General features: G+C 32.2%; 1 long non-coding RNA gene across 1 annotated transcript; it reads left to right on the top strand.

Moving 5' to 3' along the window:
• The first annotated feature begins 10,346 nt into the window (after window positions 1–10,346).
• LOC142505060 (uncharacterized) lies at window positions 10,347–11,261 on the top strand. The gene is made up of 3 exons (XR_012804358.1): window positions 10,347–10,448; window positions 10,795–11,023; window positions 11,095–11,261. It is a non-coding gene; the product is annotated as an uncharacterized LOC142505060 (long non-coding RNA).
• The last annotated feature ends 3,776 nt before the right edge of the window (window positions 11,262–15,037 follow it).

Raw genomic sequence — 15,037 nt, 5'->3', positions numbered from 1 at the left:
AATTCGTTTGATACTACTTCCAAAATTTCGAGATAATTATTTCATAATTATTGAGATGTTCTAAAATGTCTACTACTCGTTTATCTTTAAAATATACTAGAAATTTTTTTAATCAAGCTTCGGTAGAGATATGTGTGTGTGTATATATATATACTTGCATATTTTAAAATAAACTCACCAACTAATTATTTGGAAATCCAAAAACGTAGTGCAAAACATAAAATCGTAAACCGTCAAACCAAACCTAAAATTAGCATTTTTCAAAAATAGTATAAACTCTTAGATCATCTCAAAAACCACTCAAAATCATAAAAGTCATAAGATATTTAAAGTACTCTTAAATCATCATAATGCAGAAAAACTAGCATCGGTCATCGGGGTTTGTTCACCATCAGGCCAGCCAGTTCAACCATCAAGTCCTCCATCAACATCAAAATTATCCTCACTTGCATCATTCACACCTAGTGAATTTAATGACTCAGCAAACCTTAACCATGATAACAAGTAATATGTATATATGCACATGCAGCAGTGAAAATACTTTTAATAAAATAGCTTTTCATAAATATGCATAAACTTTAAAACCTTTCTTTCATCATAACCTTTTCCTTTTATCGTATACATATGTGTTTCCCTTTATTGAATTCAGATCATTAATTGTGACTTTCGCATCAGTTGTTGGTCGATTGATCAATCTTTCGTATTACCATGGTACCATGCGGCGGGGACATCTGCGACACTCTCACCCATCAACTGAGCATTGTCTTATATGTTATCATATCATTTTGTATTCATATTCGTATTAGTCACAATCAAATCACCTAATTCTAAACCTTTCATCATATGTATTACTTATAAAAATTCATGCATGATATCATTTTCTTTTAAACCAAGCATGCAACACATCTTTAGCATTATTGTTTTTCATCATCAAATCCCATAACCTTTCAAAATAAACATTTTAACATTCATGACTGTATTCAGGACACTGTCAGGACGTTTAACATTTTTCATGTGTAAAATGACTGTTTTGCCCCTGAAACTCTACATTTCCCAATTTACCCATGGACCTTAAAACAACGACCCGAATCCATCCAAACTTACCATAACACCTTAAAATACACCCATAAACAATTATTAGACGTAAACTTAAGCTTCTCGACTAATTCTTAATTCGTTTTAAAACTTGAACCGAAGTCCCGGTTTTAACCTGAATCGACTCGAAACTTAACCAAACTTATACCATAGACTAACCACACCTAACCATTCCCTACGCAACCCAAATCAAGCCGTTTAGAACCTCGGAATAGCCTATACAGCCTACTGAATTTTTTCTTGCCCTTGTTCGAAACCCTAGCCCTATCCAACTTCAAACCCATCGATCCTAGCCCTTAACCATCATTTCTAGACCTAACCAACCTTCCTAGGACCTAGAACGAACCCTTAACTAGCTGATGGATCAAGCCCTACAGGCCTTACACGAACAACCCTCAAACCCGTGCACCTCATGCACTTGCACGACCCAAGCTCCACGCTCCATCCCTAGCCCTTGCACCTGCCGCCCCTTGATACATCTAGGACCATGACTAGACCATCTTAGGACCCCTGGACGTGACTGAATTGCAGCACACAACCTGCTTCTTCCTAGCCACCAAAATCGAACCCTAGCTTCCACAAAAACCCAGGGAAACGTGCAGCCCCTTGTCCTCTTCTTTCCAACCTTTAACCGACATCTAGTGACCCTTCAACCTACTGAAATACTTCCCTCTTAATGACCCTAACCTGGCAGCCCCTTAGTGCATCAATAAACATCAAGAACTATGCAAAAAAAAAATCATATTTTACATGTATATGCCCTAAAAGCGAAAATAATTGAAAGAGGACCATATTTTTCATGCAGTCATGTAGAGACGGGGAACTTGCTGCATTTCTTCCCTTCAAATTCACTTAAAAAGCCTTGAAAACGTGTGGTGTGTGGCCGTGTGCTGATGGAGAGAAAACTAGGAGTCTTTGGGTGGTGTGTGCATGAGTGGTGATGTAGGTTAGGGTTTTGGAAACCTAGTTTTGATATAAAATATTATGGTACAAGTTTAGGCCCAATAAATTTGGTATATTAGGCCCACTAGGCTTATTATAAAGTAGTTATAATGTTTCGTTTAGGAAAATTTTCGAAAATATTAACTAAGTTCCCAAAAAGTTCTTATTTTCATCAAAAATCGATTACCGGTTTAAAATACGATTCGGCACGTAAAAACATATCAAAAAGCATCATTTTCAAAATTTACATATAAAATATACCATATATTAAATAATTAAAAATAATCATTTAATAAAAATATTTTTCTTTTACTGTCCCCGATCTTTGTTCCTCGATCGCGTCTAAATAATCCTTAAAAACACTGTTTTAAGCATTCTATTAGAAAACCATATTTTAAACATGTAAACACGTCCTAACACATTTAATTCATGCAATTAAAATAATTTAATTAGTCAATTTCCAGTTTCCTAGATTCGAATGCAGTTGGATTACATTATCGCATTTTGGATCTTACATGCTCCTTCCATACATACTACATTACAAATTCTGAAATTTGATGTTGGATTGTATGATTGAATGTAGACTTCTTTCTTGCACGGATTCATAATGTATCTGGACTGTACTGAAAATTTGCTAGCTTCTTTGTTGAGAAAACTGCCTTGTATGTAATATTCTCTTCCAAATTTGATTGATATCCAGCCTTATTTCGAATCAGCTATCATCGCTCAGAATATTATCTTGATTGAACATAGATAGACTCATCTCATCTCCGACATGAAACTCTTCCAAACAAATTGGGCACTCGCTGTAATCAGTAGGAACTGCCTACTGTGCATCTTGCACTGGATTTCAAATTTCATGTATTTATTGGCTTGGAATTTCAAATACCTCGTATTATTTAATATTTTCCAATTTATTATTTTACAATAATACCATAATTCAAAAATAAATTCTTATACATGTCTATATTTAAATAATTTCATTTCTAAAAATTTGGGTTCTCACATCCCTTCCTCTTTATTGGAAGTTTCGTCCTCGAAACTTGTTTTGGCTGGGTCTTCAAACAGGTAGGGATATTATTTGCGTATTTTCTTTTTAAACTCCCAAATAGCTCCACTTCTATGTGATGATTGGACCATTGCACCTTGACATAGGGAATGGTACCTCTTCTCAGTACTTGGTTATTGGTATCCACAATCTGAATATGGTTTTATTCATATTTCATCTTTTCCTCAAAGTTACCTTTGATCATGAGTGGTTTAATTTCCATAACATGTATTGCGTTCGAGATGTGTTTCCTTAGCTGGGAGTCGTGGAAGACAATGTGAATCCTTGACATATCTGGTGGCAATGCTATTCTTTAAGCCAATGTGCCAATCTCTCTAGGAATTTCAAATGATCCTATGTACCGATGATTCACTTTTACAGCTTTACTGAATCTAATGATTCCTTTCATTGGTGAGACCTTTATATATTTTTCAGCCACTGTGAATTCCACCGGCCTCCTTTTAAGATCAATTCAACTCTTTTATCGATCTTGTGCAGCCTTGAGTTTATCTTTGATGATGGCCACTTTGTCCATTGTCGCTTGGATTAGTTCTGACCCAGTTATTGTTGTCTCCTCTATTTCGTCCCAGTACAGTGGTGATCGACACTTCTGTCCATTAAGTGCTTCATATAGAGTCATTTTAATACTATTTTAATAACTGTTATTATAATCGAACTATATTAGGGGTAGATATTCACTTCAATTACTACTGAAGTCTATTGCACATGCCCTTATCACATCCTCTAAGGTTTGAATCGTTCTCTTTGTTTGGCCATCAGTTTGAGGGTGATAAGCCGTATTAAGAGTAACTTTCGTTCTCGTGGCTTCTTGAAAGTTCTACCACAAACGTGACACAAATTTTGGATCTCTATCTGATATTATGATTGCTGGAGCTTCATGTAGCAGCATAATGTTATCCATGTATAGAGTACAAACTTGTCAATATTATAATTCTTTCGACGAGTAGAAAGTACACTGATTTTGTGAGTCTATCTATGATTATCCATATCCCGTCGTGACTCTGTATTGACTTTGGCAATTATACTACGAAATCCATGGTGTTGGAATTAAAAGTTTCGGAGTTTGACAAATAAAGAACTGAAGAGTGCAAAGCTGATTAGCTGAACTGAATCTAACTGATCCGAACACTGTTAACTGATTTTACTTGAACTGAAGCTGTTCAACTGAAGTAATTATAAATAAATATTCAACTGAAATCATTTGTACTGAAGATTAATAAAGTAAATGATTGGATGAAATTGAACTGAACAAAGATAACTGAATCAGTAAAGACAACTGATCTATCAGTTAAATCTGAATCAGTAAAGACAGCTGATCTACCAACAAGTCATTTCAACTGATCAGTCATAATGGTCAGTTTAACTGATCAGTCATAATAGTCACCTGAACTGATCGAATTGCTGAATCAAGTTGACACGTCATCAGCTAAGCCAACAACCGACAAATCGTACACAACATATTATAACTAACAGTAAGTGCGCATCATATCAGACTGTAGCATCGTATTATTGTCAGAAGAATGTTGACACACTCAGATAGGACAATTCAACGGATAAGAATCATTTAATGCATTTAATGATACAGTTGGGATGAAATCCTATACAATGCAGCTCACACTTCAAAGATATATTCATAGCTTTCAGGCTATCCTTTGAGCTCAGTTACTAGCACATTACATCAAAATCTTCGATCCTTTGAGATTAGTTGTGCTACGAAAATCAGTTGTGTAATGATAATTTTTAAGAAACTAAGAGTTTAAGTTTAGCATTGTTTAAGTCCAAACTGAAGTGGGTTATTACGATTATTGTAATTAATCAAAGTCTTTTAGTGAAATCATATCATTGTGATAGAAGATACTGACATAGGAGCATTTGAAGTCTTCGAACATCCATAAATCCTTGTGTTCAGCCTTTCAGTTACTCTTTCAGTATTCAATCTATCAGTTAGTTTATTTCCGCACTTAAATTGGTTAACTGACTGATATTGACAACAAGATTTCTCAATTCAGTTTGTCACTAAAATGATTCATTATTTTTAAAAAGGAGCCAAAATGTTTTAAGTGTTTATTCAACCCTCTTTCCCTTCTAAACACTTTGGTCCTTCAACCAATCTTAACAAATGGTATCGGAGCAGTGTCAATCTTGTTCTTGAATACTTTTTACTCATACTCCTGATCACCATATCTTCATTTAACTAAATCCCAATGTTTTCAAGAGAAGAATTCGACGACTGGAAAATCAGAATGCAGGTTCATCTAGCTGCACAAGATGATCATATGTGGTAAGTCATAACTGACGAGCCAATGAGGATTATGAAAGCAAATACATAATTTGGATAATATAACGAATGACATTCTATACAAAGAACTGGATAAATTCACCTTTAGCAAGATCAAAATGTGCAGAGCAGCCAAAGAAATTTGGAAAAAACTGATTCAATTGTGCGAAGGCAACGAGCAAACAAAAGAGAATAAACTCTCAGTTGCTGTACACAAATTTGACAATATTAAGATGAAGACTGGAGAGTCAATGAATGAATATGATGTATCATTTAGCATGCATTATGATTCTTCAGGGCACTTCCAGACTTTTCGTACTACCCAAGATGCAAAATGACAATTTTATCCCTGGACTCAAAAATTCCCGATTTTGGCTTTTTCTTACTTTTATTGACTCAAGCCTATCTCAAATCATCGTATAAGCTTAAATTTGAATTTTAATATTTTTCTTAGATGTAAACCCTGACCTTCGATTTAATTACTTAATAACTAAACCATGAAGCGTTTTACACCCGAATAAATTCAAAACTTAATATTTTCTTCTCAAATTTTAAACATAACTTTTCATCCCTAAACATAATATGACACCTTAAAATACACTCATAAACATTTCTTAGACGTAAAATTAAGCTCCTCAACTAATTTCTCAATTCGTTTTTTAAAACTTAACCGTACGTCCCGGTTTTAACCCGTATCGACTCAAAACTTAACCAAACTTTACCAAACTTGAACCATATATTATTAACACCTTACTAACCATTTTTCATCCCAAATCAAGCCAATTAAAACCCTCAAACAAGCCTAGATACCTGCTGTAAAATTCTTGCCATTGGTTTGAAAACCCTAACATGGACCAACCTTCAGTTCCTTCAATCCTAGGCCCTAACCATCATGTCCAACCCCTAACCAACCATCCTAGGACTTATATCGAACCCTATAATTGTTACTAGACCAAGCCCTACGGCCCATACACGACCACAGCCCTCAACCCGTCAACCCTAGCCTTACACGACCCACACTTCAAGCTACAACCATAAGCCTTGCACCAGCCTTCCTCCAAGCCATCTAGGACCATGAATAGACCCTACTAGGACCCATGAAAGTGACCCAACATCAGCACATGGCCTGCTCCTTCCTAGACCTCAAAACCGAACCCTAATTACTCTATCAAACAAATTTTCGTTCAGCCCTTGTCCTCACTTGTTCCAACCCTTAGCCAAGCTTATATGGACCCTTAAACATGTTGAAAATCGTCCCTTCCCATAGCACTACCATGGCAGCCTCTTTATGCATTATAATAATGAGTTTAGAAACACAAAAACTCAAGTTTTGTTTATGTTATGCCATAAAAACGAAAATATACAAAGTGTATCGTAATTTTCATTCAAACATGATTAAACACACATAATATGATTTGAATGATGCAAAAAAAAGGTTTAGAAACGTGTCTTTGCGTTTAAAACGCTTGAAATACGAATAACGTAGCGGTGGAACGTCGGTGACAAACGGATGACGATTTCTATTTTTTTTCAACCCTTTTTCTTGTCCAAACCCCACCAAAAACCCATCTTGGGATGCGAGGGATTCATGTGGTCATTGTTAGAATGAAAAATGAGGAAGAAAAGCGAAGAACGGAGGAGAATAAAAATCGAAAACTCCCTTGTCCAAGACTCCTTCTACGGCCGCTGCACTCTTTCCTTTCTTTTCACTTTTTTACGTAATTGTACGTGTGTGTTTCGTGGGGTATGTGTGTTGGTGTTTAGGTGTGTGTATGCTTTTTGGTGTTTAGGTGTGTGTAGGACTCTTTTAAAAAGGATTTAAAAAGGTTTCCTAAAAATTTTAGCTTTTAAATCTTTAACACTTTAATCGTCTTCAGTCCTCCGTTCTCGGCCAACACCGATATTCATCTAAAAATCTTCAAATCATGAAATCAAACAAAACTACACAATTAATCGTTTATTTACTTAATATATATCATTCATGCATCCAAAATCATTTAATTAAAATATTTTAGCAATTTAATAATTTTCATGCTTGTGATCTAAGTAGACTGATTTCCGGCGTCACATAAGCTGTCATCCCAATGGTCGAAATATGTATGTAACGTAAACCTGAATCGTTGGAATGATATGTCAGCATCAGGTGCAAATATATTAAATGTTTCTCAGTAAACATTTAATGCTCTCTTTGCTTGTGCAGCTTTGAATCTCATTCCTTTGAAAAGTTGCTGCTGAGCATCATTTTGTAATAACTGTTAGATCCACTAGAACTTGTAGGATGTTAAGGTAATCTTTCTATTTTGGGATAATGATATAAATGAAGATCTTTATCGGGACTGGTGTGGGACATGGTTGACTTATAGTGGTGCAAAACCATTTAATGTCCTGAGCGGTCACATAATATCTTTTATTAAGTGAACAATGAATAGCTTTTTAATGAAGTGGTTGAAGTTCTTGAACATCCGGGTGAAAGTCTTATTACAGTTGAAGCCCTTCTGGTGCAAGCGGTTGAAATCTAAGCGGTTGAAGGTGTTCCTGTTTTACAAGATAAATTGCCGCTGTTTCATGAAACAGTTAGATATTGTTTTGATTTTGTCAATCACCAAAACTTTAAAGGTAATAATGATTTCTTAATTAACATCTACATTGCTCGAGTATTTTCTTCCAGAAAAATATTTCTAAACCATCATGCCTGAAAAATTGTAGCTAAATAAAAAATATCATTAAAACATTAATTTAACAATCAATTTTATTAAATATGTAGTATCTAGCACCAAAATAATTTCATGTGATCTAAGTGGATTTTTCTTAAATTTTCGAGCTTTGCATTTTCCCCTCAATAACAATGGATAAAAATCGTTTTCTTTAGACATTGTAAAATAGATATTAGGACTAATGGGTAGACCATTAAGAGAATGGGTAGTCCAGTCCAACCAGCTTCTATCGGCCTGTCTATTAACTACGGGTTCAACTTAACCTGACGGCATTACCCTCACGATAATTTAATGACCACAATTTCATAAAAAAAAAAAAGTAATTATATGAGGTCAATCACGAACCTCACATATTTAGACAAATGATTACCACTTGATTTAGTGAAGGCAAGACCCCTACTCTAAGATATCGTTAACCGATCATTGGGAATTCTGACTAAAATATTTATTTTCCCTTTTTTCTTTCATATTCAAAGTCTCAGTTTAATGAGTGTTGCGACGAGTAAATCACAAGAGTCAAAAATAAATCTTCAGAGGTCATGCTTGAAATTTTAGTGCATAATGTATAGCACGATAAAAATTACTAGTACTATTTTTGCCCAAAAGAGAAGATTTACACCATAGTCATGTGATGGCTAAGCATGACAACACTTTGTCAATAATATAATCCATGGGGATATAAAATCGTATTTTAAAAAAAAACTGACAAGAAATTTGAGTAGATAAAATATGTATATGTACGAAAAAACAAAATTATATGGTCTCGATTGACCTCAAATTAATATTATTCAAGAATATTATCCAATCTTATATCAATAATATTCAGGATTAATATTGGAAAATGTTTACATCAATATTTTTAATTAAATATTAACTAATACATATCTTACATTAATATTCTTTAAAAATACCAACTCTTAGATTTTGAATTTCTTATCAATATTATTCAGAAATATCGATAAATCTTTGATCATATATCGGTATAATATTGACTAATCTTAAATTTTGATAGATATTATTTACAACTATCAATAAATTGTAGATCTTATGACATTATTTTCCTGAATATTGATAAATATTCATATTGAATCAATATTTTATGGAAATATTTACAAATCTTACATCTTAGATCAATATTTTACAAATATTGATATGTCTTAAATTTTATATCAATATTTATCGGAAATATATGTTGACAAATATTTGACCTTGGATCCATATTTTTCACGAACAATAACAAATGCTATATATTAAATCAATATTTTTCAATAATATTGATAAATCTTAGATTTTAGGTAAATATTCTTTTGAAAGCAATAATAGATCCGAGATCCTAAATCTTATATCATAAATTTAGTTAGATTATCTATACCATTATATAAAGAATCGATCACCTAGAGGACATCATATTTTGTTTCTGAAATTGCTCTTACACCAACATTTTTTCTCAAAATAGCCACAACTTATTTTCAATATTACACATCTCAAATTGCACTATGATCTCTAACTAATTTCTATCAATTATTATTAAATTAAACATAAAATTAAGAATTTAATAAAAAAAATCTTATTTAAATTATGATTATAATTTTATACACTATGCACAATGTGTGTGCATAATTTACTAGTTAAAATAAAAGATTAAACAGTAAAATATATATGTAATGGAGAAATTGAAATTAAATATAATTTTTCATCCAAAATCAGAAACACAATAAGAAGTGATTATTCTTTGCTACCCACACTCTTCTTCATGTACGTTATGTATAATGGCAACCTCCATAAGCAGCAAAACATCAACATAATTAATATGGTCTCATGATATTGTAATATAATAGAAAGAAATAAATTTGTTTACATTGAATATACACAAAATATAGCAGAAGACTAATTAAATCCTAATTAATCGTTAAAATCTTTCTAATTATATGAGATATTATAGTTGAATCTTTGTAATTATACAAAAAAATTTCAACTATATTGAATATGAATTAGGATTTAGTCTTCTGCTATATATATTTTCCATGCATGTAACAGGAAGTACTTTGTTTAATAAATTCTATTTGATTGAAATCATAAACTTTACCTTAATTTATTTAGTAAAATGTGTAATCTGGTAAAATTTTATGGTTGTTAAATTGTGGCTCGCATGAGAATATGTAATCTCATTCGATATTACAGATTTATGCTATGAATTTCCCATATATTTAAAGCCAAAAAACTTGCAATACCTTTACACAACTTAATTGGCATATCCAGAAGAACAATGGCAAATGAAAAAATCTCATTGCTTCTAATTTTTTCAATCTTTCTTGCAGTCGCTACCTGGAAATGTAATGCTCAAGGATCAGTAAGTTGCTATTGTTTGATAAAGATTTATTTCATTAAAATTATTGAATATGATATTACCATGTGATTTTTGCGATTTTATTTCTTTCTTATTATATATATACCGGTTCAATTAACAATATATCAGATTGACAGATGCGTCGTGAAATCGCACAGCTGATAATCAATTAAAAAAAATCGGTTCAATTAATGATAATCCTAAAAATTAATATATCGATTCAATAAATGATTTTCTGTCATTTTCTAAACATCAGTTCTAATTGTTTTTTTTTTTTGTTTTTTTGCTATATACTGTTTAAATTATTGATAATCCTAATAATTAATATAATATAAATTTTTATTTTCAGGCAAAGACATGGTGTGTGGCGGCCTCCACTGTCCCGGACTATAATTTGCAATCAATTATAGATAGCACATGTGGAGTTTTCGTAAATTGTTCCCCGATTGTTTTATTTTCCCAGTGCTATTATCCCAACACAGTGCGTAACCATGCATCATTCGTTCTCAATCTCTTATATCGCCGTCAGGCCGCCAATTGTTTCGAAGGAATTGGTGTTATAGTTACACAAGATCCATGTAAAACAAATTTTCATTTCTTTCTCCATTTTTTCAGTATTATTATCATTACTTATGTTGATGTTTTGCAGCTTATGGAGGTTGCCATTACCCATAACGTACATGAAGAAGAGTGTGGGCAGCAAGAATAATCACTACTTGTTGTGTTTCTGATTTTCGATGAAATTATATTTAATTTCACAAACAATTATATATATTGACAAAAATACTCAAGCTAATTAATAAAATATTTTTTGATGAGTTTATTTTTTTTCCCCCTAAATTTAATATCGGGTTTTATGCGAGAATATGTTTTGAAATTTAAAATACTGTAAAAATAAAAACAAAATAGGAAAAAAATGGAAGGATTACCATCAAAAGACCATTATTTTAAACATTTAATTCCTCCACTTGATAATTTATCATTTTATAGATATTTTTTGCTTTTGAAACAAACAAATGAAAACATTATGAATTAATAATATAATTAGTAATAAAAACTTAATTAAGAATAATAATATTGAAAAAATTAATGATGATAATAATAAAGTAAAAATATTTAATACATAAAAATATTTTTTAAAAGTAAATTGATAATAAAAAATAAATAATAATGTTAGAAAAAATCATAATTAGTACGGTCTATTATTAAATATTTTTACATTATTATTAATTTATTTTTGCTAATTTTCTTTTATTTTTTCACTCCTTTTAAATGGAGGGAAATATATAAATAATATTGCTAAGTATGGGTGTTCAAAATTTCGATTAAACTTAATTAACCGACCGAACCAAATTAATTCAAAAATTCGATTCGGATAATTCTGAAGTTCGATTTTGAAATTTTAAACAATCGGTTAATTTGATTAACTAGGTTCGTTTCAGTTTTAATTTGAAAAATTCGGTTAAACTAAATTAATCGATTTAATAATATATTAATTTAAATTGTATATGGACATTAAAAATACTTTTAATTTTTTTATACATGAACCAAACTTGTCAACCCAATATAATTTGTCTAGCCTAACATTTGACCTAAGTCCTAACACCATTTTATTTCTGCCGTTTGCGCGGAGATTGTCTGCAATTTTCAACTTGGAAGGCCATGATAGAGTAGCGATCTGGGCTTGGGATAATTTGAAATATGACCTTCATACATTAATTTTTTAGATTTTTGACCTTCTAACCATTTTACTTTGTAAACTAACTTTCATTTAAAATTTTTATATGAATTTGGTCAAAATTACCCTTACATGCTCAAACATAATTATTCTAACCTAATTACTCATTTACTCTAATCTAAAATATTGATTTTCCCTCCTCTACATATCTTTTTTTAGGCACCTTCCCTCCAATTCTCTATCATTATCTATTTTCTCATATTCTAGATTATTTTATTTCTTGTGCTTTCTTCTACATATCTTTCATAACGAAAAAGAAAATACTCCGATATCATTTGCTTATCCCGGGTAACGATTATATGTATAATTTCTGTTATTTGTTTACTTTTGATCATTTATGTTATTTCTGTTCATTTGTCTGCAAATTATGTGAAAAAACGAAAAAAAAGTAGAAGAATGTGAATTCCCTTTATATTTATTTATTTATTAAAGAATAAGACAAGTAGTGATGTTATAGTGATGAATGTTCTTGAATTTTAATATGCTATTGATTTAAGACAAATTATTGATTTTTTGACGCCCTCCTTTATTTTCATGGCTTATTTGAGAATCACTTTCTAACGAAACAGATTTTGGGCGTGGATACGCAATATTCTCTTTGGTTATAACATAATTCAGCTAAATTTTTCTATCATATACTAGAGTTTTTATAAAATGATCCTGAGGTTCTACGTGCCTCATTTTTCTATGGAAGTCTGTATTTTTAGTCATATCTATTATAGACATGCTGTAAGAAATAATTGTAGTGCCAGTCGAATTTTGTGATGAATTTTCAAGAATTGTTCTCAGCAAAATTGCTTCACAAACTACATTAATAGCTGCAAGCCGTACAGTAGTCCTCGTTATCGTAAAATTTTTTAAAATAAATTTTGTATTAGTTTTTTTTTAGAAAAAAAAAGTTCATACATGAAATAAATAGATAATTTTAATTTTGATTTTCAATTTTTTTTATTTTGAGTGATGCATTTTTTTTACTTAATAATATACTTCTTTCTTTTTTCCTACAAGAAAATGACGCAGGTCATTGTGTTGTTCCGATATGATGGAAAATGGAAAAATAATGAGCGAGAAGAACCTGAATGGTGCTCGGGGTTGAATGGTGGATATGGAGCCATAAATTTTGATGACGCTGAAGTAACCATGTCAATGTTGAAAGATCAAGTATATGTGAATTGTGGCTTGAACAAAAGTGAGCTTGAATTAAAATTCAGTTACTCGACACATATTTGTGATCATATTCTTGGTCCGATATATTTAAGAAGTGAAAAGTGTCTGTTGACCTATCTATTGCTTGGTGATACACATCATAGGCCTTTACTTCACGTGGAAATTGAGAAGAAAGTTCAAGTTATTTGTGACAATAATGTTGATAATGAATATTCACATGGTTATGATGATTCTGGTGGTTCTAAATTTCATATACACGTCGATAACAATTGTCGTGATGATTTTGTTGATTCTGAATTCAGTATACGTCGAGATAATGATCGTGGTGGTAATAGTTGTGATGATCTCGATGATTATGCTAATGGTGAAGAACTTTATAGAGATGAACACTTTGATGGCGTCTTTATAGTAAGTAATGGTGGAAGTGAACATAAAAAAACTGATGATGTGGAAAATATGAACGAGAATGTGAATTGTAGAGTAACACAGCGTGTTGAATTGGAGTCTGACAATGGTGAACAAGTGGCCAATGATAGCCAAAAATTTATATTGCTTGGTTCTAGTAGTGAGCATGTATATAGTTTTACCGATGAGTCTGATTTGTCAGTTGGTAAAGAGTTCGACAGTAAAATAGATATTCAAAGAGAATTGTATAATATTGCGGTGAAAGCTTCATTTGAGATGCGAGTTTTAAAATCCACCACGACTTTGTATTCAGTAAGATGTGTAGATGATAATTGCAGCTGGAGGGTACGTGTAGCACAAAAAAAGGGATCATCACGGTTTTCGGTTAGAACTTATTGCAATAAGCATACTTGCGATCTGACTAATCGAAAAAGGAGGCACCGACAAGCAAGTGCAGCTATAGTATCAGATATGTTGGTGGAAAATTTCAGAGGACAACAAAAAATGCCTGCCTTGAAATCAATACAAACAATGATGCAAAATAAGGGCGTCGAGATTAGCTACTTTAAAGCTTGGAAGGGGAAGCAACTTGCCATCAATCAACTGAGGGGAGATCCTGTCAAAAGTTTCAAATTACTTCCTTCATATTTGTACATGATTGAACAAGTGAATCCAGGGTCAACAACACATTTGAAGGTCAACGAAGATGGTAGCTTCAAATATATGTTTTTGGCCTACCGTGCCTGTATTGCAGGATTTAGATATATGAGGAAGGTGATATCAGTTGATGGTACGTATTTGACAGGAAAATATAAAGGCGTTTTACTGATAGCCACAGCACAAGATGGAAACCACCACCAGTATCCTATTGCTTGGGCAGTTGTTGATTCAGAATGTGAAGAATCTTGGACTTGGTTTTTTTGAAAAGTTGCATGAATTGATATATGATGATGTTGAGTTAGTATTTATTTCTGACAGACATAAGGGAATCATCAATGGACTTGCCTCTGTATACAAGCAAGCACGACATGGGCATTGCATTTGGCATCTTGGACAAAACATCAAGTTAGGGCCAAAGTCCAAGGTAGGTGGAATTGCGTTGTTTATGCGAGCTGCTAAAGCTTATAAACAGGTTGAGTTTGGTGAATTGTATGAAGAGATGAAAAACAGCTATCCAGGTATCACAAAATATCTCGAGGCCAGTATTGATAGAGAAAAATGGGCAAGAGCATACTTTCCTGGTTCTCGGTATAATATTATGACAACAAATGGATCAGAATCA

The sequence above is a fragment of the Primulina tabacum genome, chromosome 10 (assembly GCF_025594145.1).
Source record: "Primulina tabacum isolate GXHZ01 chromosome 10, ASM2559414v2, whole genome shotgun sequence".
Classification (NCBI taxonomy): Eukaryota; Viridiplantae; Streptophyta; class Magnoliopsida; order Lamiales; family Gesneriaceae; genus Primulina; species Primulina tabacum.
Note: the sequence above shows the minus strand (reverse complement) of the source record. Positions and strands in the feature narration are given on the sequence as shown.